At 41.8% G+C, this 13522-nt stretch overlaps 2 protein-coding genes across 2 annotated transcripts in view; both read left to right on the top strand.

Moving 5' to 3' along the window:
• The window catches only part of arhgap31 (Rho GTPase activating protein 31), a 1181844-nt gene that overhangs the window by 857442 nt on the left and 310880 nt on the right, over positions 1 to 13522 (top strand). The window lies entirely within an intron of this gene.
• gap43 (growth associated protein 43) overlaps positions 1 to 13522 on the top strand; it is a 94811-nt gene that overhangs the window by 22177 nt on the left and 59112 nt on the right. The window lies entirely within an intron of this gene.

Genomic DNA, 13522 nt, shown 5'->3' with positions numbered 1-13522 from the left:
TTTGTGTTTTAGAGTAGTATAACAATAGTGGTGCACAGGGCCAGCTTAGAGCGTTTGCATCCTGGCTCAGTTGCTGACTGGGTTTCATTCTGTGGAGTTTGTGTGTTCCCCCTGCGTTCTAATGACTTTCTCTCCCACGTTGAATGTGCCCATCCAGAACTTGTTTCTTTTTTGTGCGCCTTGTTGCACATAAATGTACATTAAAAGAAGAACAGCTTATCATTTTAGGTCTGGGGGGAGACACGATTATGAGATTGAGTCTTTATGATTACTTAACGATTTGCTCTAGAGTAATGATTTCCACTGCAGTTGACTGTACGCTGTTAATTTATTTAGATACGTTAAGTAATGCTGAGATTGCAGGTCTAACTTCTGGGGGTTCAAGGGAATTGTTTGCAGCTTATTGTTTTCTTTTCTGATAAAGATCTTTTTTAGAAACTAACAGTTAAAATGGCATCGTATTAGTTGTAATGATAGATAGATAGGTAGATCTCTCCAGCCCCATGATTAGTGAGTATAACAGCCTTACCTTGAAACTTCTGTCTTCCTTGTCATAGAAATCCTAGAACAGTAGTGCCTATCATATCTGACTATTTATCTTTGATACAGTTCCCTTCATATGTCTGTGTGCCTTTTACATCTACTATACAGTAGGATGTAAGCTCACATAGTATATTGGCAAGAAAAAGGTAAAACCAACAATCCCTTTTCAGGGTGTTAACATATGCTATTATATTCCTGTTTGCTCTGTAAATTGCCTTTTGATGATGCATGCTACTGATGTTAATATATAAAAATAAAAATTCTTGGATGGTGTCCATCGATCAATCTTTATTTATATAACCTCTTCACGTCGAATACCAACAAGGCACCTGATACAGTAAAAAGCAACATGACATGACAAAACTGATTTCAACAATGAATTGAGATAGATTGCCCGGCTACAAAACCTTTATTACAAATGTGTAATTAGTATTTTATCTGTAAACATGTTACAGAACTGTGAGTCTATATTCAGTGAAGAGTGCTATACAAATATAAACTGGCTTGACTTGACTTTCTTCTTCACTCTCTTTAACTTGTGTTTGCGTCTTCAGACCAAATCAGACACAGCCCTGCTTCCTTTGCCTTTCCTTTTATCAGAGGGATGTCACGGTTTGTTGAAGACATCCATGTCTGGTAATTTTAGCCTTGAATGTTAATTTCAATGAGACATGAAGCAAACAAACTTGAATTTCCCAAAATGTACTTTCTGTTCATGGAGATCAAGAGGCACTGTTAACTATTTTAAGAATACTGCCCTCTGGTGGTTGTTGCTGATTATTCATTTTGCTGTCCTTTCTTCCAGCCATTTCCTACTGCAGAATTAAGGAAGCTGGAGCCTATTGTGTTGGGAGCAGACACAAGGCAGAAACCAGCAGTTGAGGGAATATCACTTCAAAGTGGCAACATTGGGCACAAGACAGACACTCACTCTTAGATGGAATGCCAATGTAAATCGCAGGGTGCACTCACACATGCACTTGCAAACTGGGCCATTTTAGAGGAGCTGATTAACCCAGAACACATACCTTCTGAGAATTGGGAAAACACCACCATACTGAAAAAAAACCCCACACAGATACAGAGAGATTGCATAAACTTCGCAAAGATGGTGGCCAGGCTAAGATTTAAACCCAGTATTACTTTTTGGTGCCACACCTATGCCCTGTACAGTACTCTCTCATCCTCTTAGCCATCAATAGTTGGGCACACATTTTCTCACCATAATAACTGGTTAGTGATCTTTGGCTTCAGTAAGGATTCAGTTTTTTGGAAACATAAAAAGTTCTGAGTACAGTGGGAGTCCTGCCATACTTGAATGGATTAACTGCATTGCAATCCAAATGAATGGTCGGGCAGTTTTCATTTTTGGAAATAATTCATATTCAAATGCATGATTTACAGCAGAAGATTGCCAAAGCATTGGCCCACACCTCATCTGGGCACGCATAATGGAGCACCAGTGGTAGGCTGGCACCCGTGAGGCTTAAAGCTTTCTATGTGAACTTCATCTTCACTCTCTAGCACCCCCAAACCCGAGTATACATTTGTGCACATGTCGCTTCTTAGTCTATAAGGTACCTGCTGTTGAAGTTCCCGTAGATCGCCAGCCTCATCTTTTCATCTCTTGGAACACAAGAGCAAGAAGGCAGACATTAATTGTATTTCTCAAAGCATCAATGGCACATGATAAACCAAAGCCCTGTGAACTGTAGCTATCTGTCTACTTTGTCATCGGCCTTGTCACTTCATTCTGTCTGCTTTTATTTGGTGACCTTATGGCTGTCATAAGAGCAGCACTGATTGCACTGCATACATCACAAAGTGTTGCTAAGTGCATTCATAGATAGAATGTTATAGGTCCTTTGAACTCCATGAAATGATTCTGGCAAAGCGGGCATGACCAGTTTACTGAAGGCCCTGGGTCAATACAAAGACATTTTTTTAACAGCAATATGCCACTGTAATAAAGCCCTGTGACCGAGAACCCGGAAATCTCCACAGGACAGAAATGGCTATAGATTTGTCAGTTAAATGCTTTGGCTGCAGATGGTGTGATGTATGCCCTGCTGGGCACACTGTTTTATATGGGGGTGGGTGCAACTTCCCATGTGACTGTTCATCAGGGATGACCGGCAACACTGAACACACGATGGTCTCTTAGTATTTGGGTCAGAGCCTGAGAGCAGAAGCACATTGCCTGTCCAGCTCCCCAGTTCATTGAGGCTTGGTGGCTGAACCACCCCTAGAAGATCATATATTGTTGTGCCGGTTATTGTTTTCTCAGGTGAGTTGGTATTTTTCTTTATACTTTTCTGACTGGACCTCTGCCTTAGTGACCAGAAGGTATTCCAGTTTGTCTGTTGTGATGGCCTTATGTCCCTTTACTTTCTGTATTTTATTTCTAGGATGTTCTTTCTCTTATACCTGAAGACCTGTCTCTTTTCTGCTTGTTCATTCATGCAATTCTAGTTGTGCTTCATTCATTCATTTATCCAAATTTCAAACAACTTTTCTTGATGGGCTGGGGAAGAAAGGTAGACAACAGTCCCTCCATGTTGTCTTATGGTTACCTCAGACTGGGCACATTAAACCCTCAATGGGGCTTAGATTCCAGGTGAAGACTTTGGGGTTTCTTTAGTTCTAAATCCAGGGTGTAATTTTTTTTGCTTTAAAGCTGTGCTCCACGTGGCATGGATTTTAATCCCATGAACCCTGTGGAGAAACCTCATTTCTGCTACTACCAAGAGTGGGACTGTCTTTGTTTAAATCTTGGCTGCGATGTGACCATACCTGTTCAGTGCTGACCCCAGTGGCCCTGATCCATCCCATGACCAGCCTGCCTTCACTTGTTGTTGCATAACATGCCCACTTAATACTGTTGTCTAGTTTAGAATTAGTTGTGACTTCTTGGTCACCATCATCCCAGGCTAATTCCTGTTTCTTGTAGATTCCACTTGTTCTCTGCGTTTCTAGTGAGTTCTCCTGCCACACTTCAGTATCCTTCTGCATTTTAACTGGTGGATTACTGGGACTAAATTTGTCTGTCATGGATATGTATGTGCACTCAGCAGAACACCTAAAGTCTGTTAGCGCAAGGATAAATAGAATGCTGGATTTACTATAATAATTCAAGGTTATTACCACACCCGCTACAGCAAATTAACAATATAATTTATGAGCAGTCTATTAAAATCTCTTGCTCAGTTCAACATGGTGCATTCTCCATCACTCTTGTTAGCAATGAATGTGTGCTCCAGTGGCTAACATTAGTGCTCACCTGATAAAAGTAAACCCAGTGCTGAAAGATGGAGATCAGCGACCACCAAGTTGACATGTTGGATCTTCTTACGGGTGACTTGCTGACTTCTACTACTCCTCAATAACAGCTGAGAATTTCAAAAAATGGTTTAAACAATTCTGTAAATATTTTTTATTCCTTATTACCTTAGTCTGGAATGTATATGGCAAAATGGTAAACCAACGGCACTTTTTACATGGAAACTTCTAGAGCCGTTGTGAATAATAAAACAAAAAAACATTGGCCAAACCAGAGGTTGCTCTGAACCAGTTCTGTTAAAAACCAATAGATTTGTAGATTTTCAGGATTATAATTAGAGTGTCTATTTTGTGCACATTCACACCCAAATGCACATACACTATGCTCACACAGACGGACATCAAGTCAAAATGGTGGAGTCGTGTTCAGCGTGTCATTTAACTGAAAATTTACAGCTGAAATTTCAACCCTGTTGCACTATTTTCTTTTACCCTACTTCTGGAGAAAATAGAAGGAAGCACACAAGTCAATATAAAATTTGCGAAAGGTTTGCTGGAAAAAAGAAGTCTCCAATTTCTTTGGAAATCACCAAAGCGAACTGAAATGTCATCGAAGTGACCTGCATAAAACTCATGAAAGACAACTGTATACCCCAAAGGTGTAGGGTTGTGATGAAGCAACAGGACCCAACATGGATAAGTTAGAGTTGTGAAAGATTTACAAGTCTGCTGAGAAATGCTGAGACAATGAAGGATTAGCCTTATAGTGGCAAAAACAAGGGCTGTATGCTTTGAATTGTTTGCATTTTTTAGAGTTTGCTGGCTGCAAAGCCACTATTGAAATTGTTACCATTATCTTATTAAAAAGCATGAGCGAGTATCAGCAGTGGTAATTCCTGTTCTTATTTTATGTCTTTGTTTTTGTTTTATAAAACATTTATGGTGATACAATCCTAAAGGGTTTTTGGCAGGCATTGCGGTGAAGTTAATTAGACTTTAAACTGTAAGGTTTCAAGCTCTGTGTCTGCTCTTAAATTAACTGTGTGACACTTAAGGAAGTCAAATCATTTTGATATAATTGTCTGCCTGATACACAGTAAAGACCCCAATGTGCTGAGGACCATGCACTGAGGCTTAACCTCCAAAAACCGTTTCCACCAGCTTCCCTTCTTATTCATTAGACTGCAGTGCCTTTCCAATCATTGCCTGACTTCCTTTGTTTTGTTCTAATTGTCTAAATTGCTTTTGTAAAGCACAGTGCCTTCCTAATAACCATGAAAGGCACATACGCAATAACCATGAAATGATCTCTCAGGGAGAACTTTGCTTAGGTGAAACCGGATCTATAAGATATTTTTGGCAAATTATCCTGGGCATAATTCTCTTTTTTATGACCAGTTGTTATTGATTTAGGCTTGTAAGAGGTTACCACAGAAAAAGCAGATTGCCTGGACAATGCTGTTGGAAATTTATAGCAATGCATTTAGTGGAGGACACATGTGGCTACTTATGACATAGAAGACCTGCAACTTATTGGAATGTAATGGATTCAGACCCTGATGGTCAGTCCCATGCCCTTGGAAACAGTGCAGCACCAAGACTTGGTGTGGCCATGCTTTTTAGGAGAATAAGTAGCAATTTAACCCTTTGCGGTCGTTAGGCCAGAAAACTGGCCTTAGTAAAAAGTGCGCTATAGGTCGTCAGGCCACCGCTGGTGGCCCTGCAAGTTTCTGACCGATTTGCACAGTCGCCTGGTCGAGAAAAGTGGCCTGTGTTATTCCTACGTGCTTGAAAAAATAACTGCTGTAATTATTGGCGTTTTTTCAATAATTAATTACGACTAATGTAGCGTGATGTTGAAAATTAAATACGACTGCAAAGGGTTAATTATACGAGTCTGACAGCTGCTCCCGGCTTCAGCACCATGGACAGCTCCTCTTTGCATCTCTAGAACTGCAAACCCTCAATCCACAGAGGGCTGTTACTGCTGAAGTCGTAAACAAGGACATCCTGAAAAGAGCCGTCCCACTAATGCTTAAGAAATGGATTAGTAAATAAATTCAACTGGCACAAGAAATGTGGCCTAGTGGTTTAGATGCTGGACTGTAGAGCATAAGGCTGCCATATCAATCCCCACCACTGACTCACTGTACAGCTGAGTGGGTTGTCTTAACTCGAAGCATTGAAGTTATTGTCTATTACATATGAAGTGTCTTAGGATGGTGGTCACTATGGAAAGCCTTAGACAAATTCATAATTTGGTGTGACTTATGAATATTCTCACGTCCTTAACTAAATAAATAAATAATTTATTTTTATGTAAATTTTCACAATTTATAATTGGCTGTTTTAATATTATTCATGTGATAATGCAGTCAACTACAGATTTGGAATTGTGTAAGAAAGAGTTGTTTAATTGCATTTTTGTACTCTGGCAGAGGCTTAATGTCTACAGATACCTAAAATGTATTCAAGCTAACAAGTCCTTCTTGGTGACATGTCTTTGTTATTCAGATGATAGACACCTATGACATGCATCTCAGTTCTCGAGGCATGTGGACATCTTTAGTAGTACCTGTATGCGTCTCTGTTGGAAGGATACCCTTGTTACTTTTTGTCGATTACACTGGTGAAGAGGTCCCCATTGCTAATGCCACCATTCATAACTCCTTGTCATAAGCCAAATACGTGGTTCTCTTCAGCCCAGTGTAAGCAGTACGGAGAATATTTACTGAGGCAGAAGGAACATTCTTAATAATGGCTCAGACTGAATAAGTTGGTTATATATCTTTCTCATTAATAGCTAAATATGGCGAGATGGCTGATCTTCCATTACCACACATTAAGAGGTTTCCTTGAGGACCATCTTAATCTTAATAAGAGATTGGGCACTTCTGGTTCTGTTGCCATATTATTGAAGGAGATCTCAGTGTTTGTCTGGGAATGATCTGATTAGTAATATGTTAATATTATTATGCCCTAAGTATCCTATAGTCATATCGGGTCATAGTCCACCCCCACGTTGTCATATGCTCTAGTAAAGTACCCTTGTTTGAACATTGTAGAGCCAATGCCGACTGAAACATGGCATCCCCATTGCCAATGTAAGAACTGTCTCCTTAATTGTTAGGCTGTTGAAACCACTGAAACCCTTGCAATTATTTTTCTGTATTTTTTCTTTATGTCTGAGCCTTGACTAATACATTTACATAAGCGGTGCTAAGTGAGTATGAAAGCAATCTAGAAATGCGGGGCTGGGCTTCATAGCCACTGTCTGCCTGGTTCAGAGTCGCATGTTCCCACCTATGCTTCTCATTCCTCCTGATGTACACCAGAAGTGATTATTCAGCCATTTGTCCGCTTACATAACTATTTTTGAACACTGACTGGGATTTGGGGGGCAGAAAGGAACCCTTCTCATTCACCTTAAAATATTGCTAGCTCATGCAAAGAAGCCTCACAGTGCCCCAGAGGTGGAGTCCAAATGAGTTTCTCTTCAGACAATTACTTCAATTACACCTTAATTATCTGATCCTTGTCTAATTCCTAACTGACTGCGTGATTGATGTGACACTGTAATTAACGCAATGGCTTGCACAAAGCAATAAATTCTGCTCACTCCTCCGTGGTCTGAGACCTGTAGGGATGGCTTCCTTAAACAATGGCTAGTGACTGTTTTTTTTTTTTAGAAACCTCTGGACTATTGCGAATAGAACATAATTGGTGAATGTCACAGAACTGTGCATTATTTGGTTTGCAAGTTAAACAGTAAGGTTTGTAATAAATCTATCTGCCTAACTTCTTATTAAAATGCACCTCACCTCTTTCATTCTCTATTATAAAATAAGTGTAGTCATAGGAGCAAAGAGATGTTGTTAGATATTAAAACTTTGAGAGCACAGCATGATTGACTTGTGCAGATTCTGATTTTAAGTGATCATGGAAGTGATTGAAAATATGGTGGTTTGCCATGTGGTCAATGGAGGACACTTTAGCTTAAGACTTTAGATTGTAAATCACAAGGCTGCTGGTTCAGTCCTTTCTTCTAGTCGTCTCTGTGTTTGTCATTGAGTGAGTTCATCTCTCTGGGCTCTGATGCTGAAATGACAACAAAGCTGCAATATTGTGCTTTGGCTTAAAGGTGCATTCAATGAAAGTAAAATAAGCAACATCAGGACTGGTGGTCTCCCATCAGGACCCAACTTTATCCCCTATCACTATGCTCTTCTCATGCCACCACTACACAATCTTACCATTCTGTCACTGCCCAGCTGTTATTGCCCACCCTTTTTTTTCCCTCCTGCCGATGCCTGCTCATTATCCCCTTCGAGGACGGAGTGGTGGCTCTGAGGCTAGGGATCTGCACTGGTAATCGGAAGGTTGCCGGTTCAAATCCTGTGAATACCAAAAGGGATTCTGCTCTGTTGGGCCCTTCAGCAAGGCCCTTAACCTGCAATTGCTGAGCGCTTTGAGTAGTGAGAAAAGCGCTATATAAATGCAAAGAATTATTATTATTATTCCCTTCACTTCTCATTTGTCTGTACAGGGAAGGTCAAAACTGGAAACCACTTAAACTGATGTTTGATAAATTTTTCATTGATTAAAAATAAAGAATAATTCAGTGTTAACTCTCTTAATTAATTAACCAACTTACGTTGATTAAATGGAAAACTCTCAACAATACAATATATTTTCTGTTACGATAATTGTGTCCTGAGGTTTTTCAAGTGAGAAAGACAGACCTTTTTTTGATATGGTAGTTATACTCACTAATCTTGATGCCGGAGAGTTGTGACGTGTTGCATATACAGGTAAGAATTTCACTTTACCCTGAACACGTCACATTAATGAACTAATAAACTTACATAAAAAGGAAATAACTGAATAGTTCTTCACATAAGGAATATGATAAAAGCTGGAAAAAGTAACCAAGGGCAAATTACAAATCCTAAAGCAAGAGAAAAGCTTATCTTTGTCAAAAGAACAATCTAACAACTGAAATCGTCAGTCTAAACAATACAGTAATTCAAAATTCGGGAAGCAGAATAAAGAGAGACGCAAAAAGTTAAACTTAGACAAAAATGAAAAAGCAGACAAAAGAACAACTAAATACTTTTAAAGAGCAGTAAAGGGGAGCCATAAACACAGAAGCTGAAAGCTAATCAATGCCACGGCAAAAAGATGTGGCTAGCGGCACCCTTTAATAGTGCAGAGTATGGAGAGGACTAATCCAAATGGGGGTAAAGTAAAGAATCAGAGAAGAAAATAAATCAGAATCACACACTAATGCAGTCTTCCCATCCCTGTTTGCCATTCCCCCATCACTGCTTAAATATTGTCCTTCCATCGTGGTCTATTGTCACTCTTCCTTCAGTGCACCATTTCAGCTCCTCATCACTTCCCACTTTTTACCAATCATCACTTCCAATCCTTCACCTTCTCGTCACTGCCCATACTTTACCCTTCTGTTGACTGCTCATTCTTTCCTCTCCTGTCACTGCCTCCCTCTTTTCTCCTCACTGTCTCCACTCCCTCTTTCCATGACTGACAGTCTCCCCATCCCATCACTCCCTAGCCTTCATTCTGTCATCTCTCCTTACCCTTTCTGCCAGTTCTCTCATCACAAGCTACCATTTGCTCTGCTCTCATTGCCTTCCCTCCATCCTCTTATAATTGCCTGCCCTGCTTTATTTATTTATTTATCATGTACATTTCATGAACATTGTACATATTTGTTTCAGGTTTATGAGTGGCTGACAGGATGGCTTCAGGTCCCAGGAGCCATGTCTGCCCTCCTTGAATGTGGTAAATGGGGTCTTATTTGAAATGGCTTCATGTAGGTATGAGCACTGGGTGGTCTCAGATTAACTGTGATGGTGGTAGTGGGCTCATGCAAGAAATGCCATGCGTGCCACTGCTAATGCCCATAATGGAGTGAGTTGTGAGCAGCTGGTAAGCATTCTGCTTTGCCCTTCTAATGAGATGAAACCTTGAAATCATGAAGTTAGATTGTTTTTGGGATAAACTCAGTTTTTTCTGCAGATCCTTTATTTTATGAAGTGATCAAGTGCAGAGCTCTTTTACAATAGTTTCCCAATATTTTTAGTAATTGGAGTACAGGTGAGTGAGTTGAGTGGCCCACATAAGTCCAACGCTATAATTCACACCAAGCTCTGTGGTTTCGTCTGAAGTGATTTTCCTTTGTGTGAATCCCCACCTCTCCATATTCAAATACTAGGCTTGTCGCCATCAGTTATTAGGCATGCCACCACCACTGGCAATCCTTAAGCTGCTTCATAAGCAACCCCAGGGGAAGTGCAAGGAGCCACGATGTCTGATCATGAAGCTCACTCCAGAGGGTTACAGGTAAAGCTGATGACATTGCTTGCAACCCCATCGATGTGCTCTGACCCAGTCCCCCCCCCCCCCCCCAAAAAAAATGATGGAACGATGAAGTCATTATGGCTTTCCTGTCCCCCGAGTGTTCAGCAGTGATGACTTCACATGGCTGCTCCAAATCATCTTGTCACGTGCCTGGCGTATCTCTAATTACGGCATGATTTCATGCCGCCACCTTCTCTAATTCCCTCTAATTACTCCCTACTTGTAAAGTCAGCCCTTTATTCATAATATGGAGATTTGTGTTTTCATTAGGAAATGGCAGTAGAATTAAAGCCTTGTAAAAGACAATACCCAGCAGCCCTGCCCCCTATGTGCTGTTTACAAACAGCCCACTCAGGGACCAAAAAACAGCAAGCTAATAATCTCAGAATAATGTGGATTGATTATAGGGGGTTTCAGGGTGAATGTGAATATGCTAACAGGTTGTGACCACAAACATCACCACCTGGCTAAGGGCATCCACACCAGCTGCAAGTTGGCATATGGCTGTCTGCTGAGGCTGTTAGAGCTCAGCCGTTAATAGTGCCTTCCACAAGACTTGGAGTTGACAAGAACTCAATTCCTGCTTTGCTAATGTTGCCAGCTATACTGCCAGTCATACTACCAACTGAACCTTTTCTTTGACAATAATTTTACATTTGGAGGCCTGCTTGCCATAAAGGATAAAACCCCATGCCACCCCTCTTTATATCTGGAAGCACCTCAGTTTTCATTTCATTTCTCTTGTCTCCCCATCCTAATGTGTGTATTCTGATGAGCTGGCATCTCACAATTCTCGCATTGTCTTGCTTGGTTTGGTGCCCAGATGGAGACAAGGCCTTACACAGCTGCTTTGTTGCGTTGTTCCGTCAAACCCTGAAGTGCACCAGCCGTGTGTGGGCAGAGGTGTGAGTTTCTTCAGCTGTTCGAATCCACGGCCTTTCAAGCAATGCCTTGTCTGCCAGCCTGACTGGGCTATGTGCTCTCTGTTCCAAACCCAGTCACTCACCCATCCATCCATCCATTTTCTACTGCTGATCTGAATCTGTGTCACGGGGGCAGTCTACACAAAGATGTCCAGACATCCCTTTTCTCTACCACCTTCCCCAACTCTCTCCAGCATGTCCTGGGTCTGTCCTGAGGTCTTCTCCCTTTTGGACATGCATGAAACCCCTCCTGAGGGGAGGCATCCTAACCACCTCAACCAGCTCCTTTGGATGCGGATGAGCAGCAGCTCTACTTTGAGCTCCTCCCATGTCTGCGCTCCTCATCCTCTCTCTAAGGCTGTGCCCAGACACTCTGTCGAGGAAAGCCCATTTATGCCGCTTGTATCCATAATTTAGTTCTTTCAGTCACTACCCAAAGATGGTGGCCATAGGCGAGAGTAGGAACATAGATTGATTGGTAAAGCAAGAGTTTTGCCTTTCAGCAAAGCTCTCTCTTTACCACAACTGATAACGGGCATCTGCTCCAATCTGCCTATCAATGTCTCGGTCTCTTCTTCCTTTATTCGTGAACAAGAGATTTAAACTCCTCCGCTTGAGGCAGCACCTCTTCCTTTAGATGTGCCAACCCTGTAAAATGAATGGTCAGAATGCACAAGGTAGAGAGAGGCACAAGGAGACTCAAGAAAGCAAAATCCTAGATTGCCTTATCCGTCTTATGGATTGGTTGCTTACTTTCCTCATGACCTCTGATAGCTAAAACATAACCTTTAACCTTACCAAAAGCACAGTTCATGTTGCCTTGTGCTGCTGGGCATCTGAGTGGCAGGGCGCAGCTCTGAATGAGACGTCACTCTGACAGCAAGAGGCCCTTCTGTACAAATCGCCTGCAGAGTACAAGTCTATCGATTACGTTTGAGGTGATGATTCAGAGCCGCAGCGCGAGGCGTCTCCCTGCTCTCCTAGGAGCAATAAATAGCGGCGGCAATGAGGACAGCCTGGCGAGCAAATGAGCAATTTCTTGTCCGTAATAAGTCTTCCACACTCCTCGTGTCAAATGGGCCTGACTGAGTGCTTGGAAGAAGGAGCTCAATGGCATTGATCCCGACAGCCCACCCGCTTTGCCTCAGGGCTCTGGGGCCGAGCAAAATCACTGTCACAAAGGTGCACTTTTTAGTTATATTTTAAAGTTTTCAGTATGTCAAGAGGCGATGTGACTAGGTAACTGTGTTAGTGGAAGAGGTTCTCTTACAGTTTTCCAGGGCTGACATAATGCTGTTTCATCCACTACTCTGGTAGACTATGCTGCTGGTTTTTAAACAGCAAGGTACTCACTTGGTCCAGTGAAGAAAGAGGGTGAGGCCAAGCAATGGCTAAAGTAGTAGTGGGTGGGCCAGCAGCACTGGGAGGCAGAGAAGCTAACCTGCTTAAGCCATTGGGCTCCTGGGATTTGGGTAGCCATTGAACTTTACCCATTATCTCCCACTGGTATGTGCCACACCACATTACGAGACTGTAGCCACACACACATGGACTCTCACAGTCTGCTTGCTTGTAGATCACATCGCTTCTCGATAGCCTCTGATATATAGCTGTTGATTCTGTTTGAGGGCCTGGTTGGGGTAGTGGAATTAAATCACTCTAATTGTGCATTTTCATCGAAATACTCACTCCTGAAGTGTAATACAGTCATTTTAAACATCTGTTTAGTGCAGTTGATAAAGGCAGGATGAGTTTTTCACAAATACTGGCATAAACCAAAAAAAATGCACACCCACAATACAATACACACTTGTATATAAACCTGCACATGCAAGCTAACATTGAGAGCAACACATGCATGTCCACACGCATAGCTACATGCCTTGACAACATACATACACAAATACTGCACGAAGGAGACCAGCTAATGCAAATGCATGTGCGCACAATAAATGAGCAGCTCCACAGCCATCCATTTTCTGCTTAACCAGTTTGCAGGCCAGTAGACTAAGCAAAGGTGCCCAGACATCCCATTTCCTTACCACCTCTTCCAACTCCTCTGGGGGGTGATACTGACATATAATCTGACCAGCCTCTAAGATCTCTTCTTGGTTGGACATGCATGAAACACCTGTCCAGGGGGCTGTCTAGAAGACATCCTAACAAGATGTCCAAGCCACATCAACTGGTTCCATTCAATTTGAAGGAGCTACTCCTGATTGTTCACACTCCTTCTCCTGTCTCTAAGGCTGGGCTCACACACCCTACAAAGGAAATTCTTTTCTGCTCCTTGTATCCACAATTTAGTTCCTTTGATCACTACCCACAGCTCATGACCATAGGTGAGAGTAGAAACGTAAACTGACCAGTACATTTTCACCACGAATTACCAG

This window comes from Erpetoichthys calabaricus, chromosome 4 (genome assembly GCF_900747795.2).
Source record: "Erpetoichthys calabaricus chromosome 4, fErpCal1.3, whole genome shotgun sequence".
Classification (NCBI taxonomy): Eukaryota; Metazoa; Chordata; class Cladistia; order Polypteriformes; family Polypteridae; genus Erpetoichthys; species Erpetoichthys calabaricus.
Note: the sequence above shows the minus strand (reverse complement) of the source record. Positions and strands in the feature narration are given on the sequence as shown.